Source organism: Procambarus clarkii, chromosome 83, assembly GCF_040958095.1.
Source record: "Procambarus clarkii isolate CNS0578487 chromosome 83, FALCON_Pclarkii_2.0, whole genome shotgun sequence".
In the NCBI taxonomy this organism is placed as follows: domain Eukaryota; kingdom Metazoa; phylum Arthropoda; class Malacostraca; order Decapoda; family Cambaridae; genus Procambarus; species Procambarus clarkii.
This window is the reverse complement of record NC_091232.1, coordinates 18821665-18825450: the sequence shown is the minus strand read 5'-3', so window position 1 is coordinate 18825450 and position 3786 is coordinate 18821665. Positions and strand designations below refer to the sequence as shown.

Here is a 3786-nt window from a genome sequence, read left to right as displayed (position 1 = left end):
AATGTTTTTTCGACTACCTAACCTACCTAACCAAACCTAACCTAACTTTTTCGGCTACCTAACCAAACCTAACCTATAGAGATAGGTTAGGTTAGGTTAGGTAGGGTTGGTTAGGTTCGGTCATATATCTACGTTAATTTTAACTCCAATTAAAAAAAATTGACCTCATACATAATGAAATGGGTAGCTTTATCATTTCATAAGAAAAAAATTAGAGAAAGTATATTAATTCAGGAAAACTTGGCTTATTAGGCAAATCGGGCCTTGCATATTAGGCTGAGAAGTGCGTTCTGGCTACTAGGTACGACATATATATATATATATATATATATATATATATATATATATATATATATATATATATAAAAGATTTCTTACATTCTTGAACAGATACTAGCATGCATAGCTTTTTGGGCAAGTCCTTAATCCTAATTTTAACACTCACATTCCCAGTAAGCAGCCCATATCAGCTGTCTAACTCCCAAGTACCTATTTACTGTTAGGTGAATAGGTGCATCAGGGCAAAAGAAACTGCCCATTTGTTTCAGCATCTAATAGGGATAGAACCTTAACCCTTAGGATTACAAACCCAGAGCACTGTCCACCGAGCCGTCAGGCTCTGATGTTAATTTTAATATTACTGTGAACTGGAATACATGAAATAAACTATATCAGCAGTCAAGTATAATACAACTAACAATTGAATTAATAGTGGTCCAGAACGGACCGAAACGTCTTTGTATTTTCATCTTTTTGTGTGTGGTTAAGACAACATTCTTCAGCAACATTATTGTGACTCATCAGCTGTATAAAATACAACTACTTTATACAACAAATCAGTAATGTAATTGTGGAACCTAAAAACTTGTCTAAAATATATACACGTTTTGCTTTGAATTTAAAAAACGAAGAATGAGTTTTGATTACCTTTAATAGTTGAATCTTCAGACAGTCTTCGTTTGTTCTTCATTTTCTTTAACTTAAGCTCTTGCTCCCCATTCTTTTCTTTTGCCTCACTGATGTTGATATCTTCTTGGGCATCTATATTATTTGTTGGTATCTTGTTGACACTTGATCCATTGTCCTGCATGTATGCTGAAAATAAAGAAACATGCGTAAATTTAATATGGTATCATCATTACAAAATATGTGCTCCAAAAAACTTTAATTGAAAGAAACACTGAAATGTGAAATTTGGCAGCAATGAGGAACTATGTCATTATGGGAATTTTGGTACCCATATGTAAAGGAAGTCTCATTATCTGCTGATATAGACCCGATGCAAAGTAAAGTGTGTCAAAATTATTTGCACACCCTCCTCCACTATGTGATGGAGTGAAAAAAGATATGTGAATTCGGATAATTCTATAACAAATGTTCAAGATATGAGTAAATATTTCATTCAAAATGATCTGCTGCCAGAAATCTTGGTCAAATATCACCAGTTTGCTAACTGTATGTAGTAACTAAGTGATTATAACCTATCCACCGCTGTCCACTGGATGGAGGCAGTGTGCAAGATAAACATATCAATTGTGACACTAGCTCTCCACACATGTCAGTTGCTTAATTTAAAATCTGTACTCATGGTCGGTCTCGAGCCCCTTCTCAATGTGGTGATGTGCATGGAATTATGTACTTAGGTCATCAAGATGGAAACTTGCTTAGCTAAAATGAATTGCTTGGTTCAGTCCCGGAGCCAATTAATTATGTGCCTCTGCAACCATTTCCACTACCGCTAACAATATGGATATGGGATGCATAATATATAAATTAAACTACTGTACTATGTAAATGCTTTTCATTATTGCCAACACAAAGGAACATGCAGGTGTTTATGATTTTCATTGTTAGCTTATGCAAAATAATAATAATAATAATTACCAAGATAAAACAATTCGGTGAGATTATTAACATTTTTGCTTGACAGACCACTTCCTGGTAGCATGCCCTTTGTGGTATTTCTATTGCCGACCTTAAAATAGATGACAGCAACTTGCTAACCACCACCTTGTAGTTTAGAGACCTGCAATACAACAAAATATTCACAAATATAACTAAAATATTTTTAGTGTTAATTTGAACACAGTGTTCAAGAGATATGGCTTCAATTATATAAAAAAGAGATTAACTTTATGATTACAGAATATAAGATGGGATAACCATAAGCTTCTGAAACAGACAGCATCCCTCCCTCATACAGCATTGGGTACATCTGCAAAAGTGCAGAAGTACCGAAGTAGCTTAAGATGTACTTTTCTTACCTAGTTTAAGAGACCTACTGATAGTTATATCATTAAAGTATAATTACATAACTAATGGAAATTAAAAAAATATAAAATAACACAAAAATACTTATATAATGCACATTACTTTATTATTAACAACAATAAGTACAGTATTCATCAAAATTGAAAATGTTAATACTAATTAATTATCAAATGGCTTAAGATCTGTTTATTTGTGGGACAATTTAAAACCTAACAGAATGGATATTAATACAATATGATACAATTCTAATTGAAGAAATAACAGAATGCATGAAATACTTACAGATTTTTTCATGGCTTTAAATGATCTGCAAAGGTTTTGATGCTTAGCAGCTCTTCGACCCATTTCCTTATATTTCTCCTCCCGCTCTACATCACCCTTACGCTTTTCATCTATAAAGCTGTGTCCACAGTTGCAGAAATGTCGACGAACACTAATGACATTACTGCAGATGGGACAACACCGCTGGAAAGGTTTCTTCTGGCATGTAAATAAAGATAATCTGGGCAATCATAAAAAAGAGTAAAATGTTGAAAATGTAATACAGTGGTACAAAAAACACAGTAGCAGCATAATGAAAGAGCACAAAGCAGTACAGTGCTACAGAAGACTAAGCGGAGAATTGTGATTGTATTATTGAGAACTTGTACAGCACCAGATTTTATTAATTACACAAGTAAACCAAATTTAATATGTTTAAATAAGAGAAGAATAATCTGGAATTTTCAATGTGAATCAAAATTGCAATTTGTGAACTGCAAATAATTGAATTGTGACTCAAATACTTATTTGACTAAGTTTTTTGATCTTCCAATAATATTAAATTAATATTCAACTTAACTAACATTTTGTGGTATTAATAAAGTTTGAAATAGATATGCAATTCTAACAGACAAAATTGACAAAACAAAATTAAGATTTTATACTCTATATCTAATGATAATATGAACTTACACCCAAATAAAATTAATAATCTACAAAAATAAAATTTAAAGTATATAATATATACAAATTACATTTATAATGTAACTTGAATTACTGGAAGCCATTGCTGTAATGTTCTCTCAGATAGAATTGTTGACAATGTTGTAATGTTGCAATTGATAATGTTGTTTGATTTAAATTTTACCTAAAAAAAACAAAAATATATTAATAACAGATATACAATAGCATCAGTTTAGATTAATTATAAAAAAACAAAAATGCATATTTTTCATATATATTTTTTCATGCATATTTTTCTACCTTGCATATAAATGCAAGGTAGAATGCATATATGCACCACTAAGATGGTGGTGCATGTATTTTATAACACATTTGAACAATGAAACTCTACAGATGATACAGAAGACACAAGAAAATTGGCACTGTAGGAGACATTGAAAAAACAGAAATAACATGATGTTTAACAGTGATAAGTTACAGGTGCTGAAGTATGGTAGAAACGAGGAAATTAAATGAAACAAGGAACACTGGACACAATCAGACCTACTCTAAGAAGGAAAAAACATGCAA

At 31.6% G+C, this 3786-nt stretch overlaps 1 long non-coding RNA gene across 1 annotated transcript; it reads right to left on the bottom strand.

Moving 5' to 3' along the window:
• Window positions 1-965: 965 nt before the first annotated feature.
• Window positions 966-2753, bottom strand: LOC138358380 (uncharacterized). The gene is made up of 3 exons (XR_011225340.1): window positions 2554-2753; window positions 1885-2026; window positions 966-1095 (listed from the first exon to the last, which is right to left on the bottom strand). It is a non-coding gene; the product is annotated as an uncharacterized lncRNA (long non-coding RNA).
• Window positions 2754-3786: the final 1033 nt, after the last annotated feature.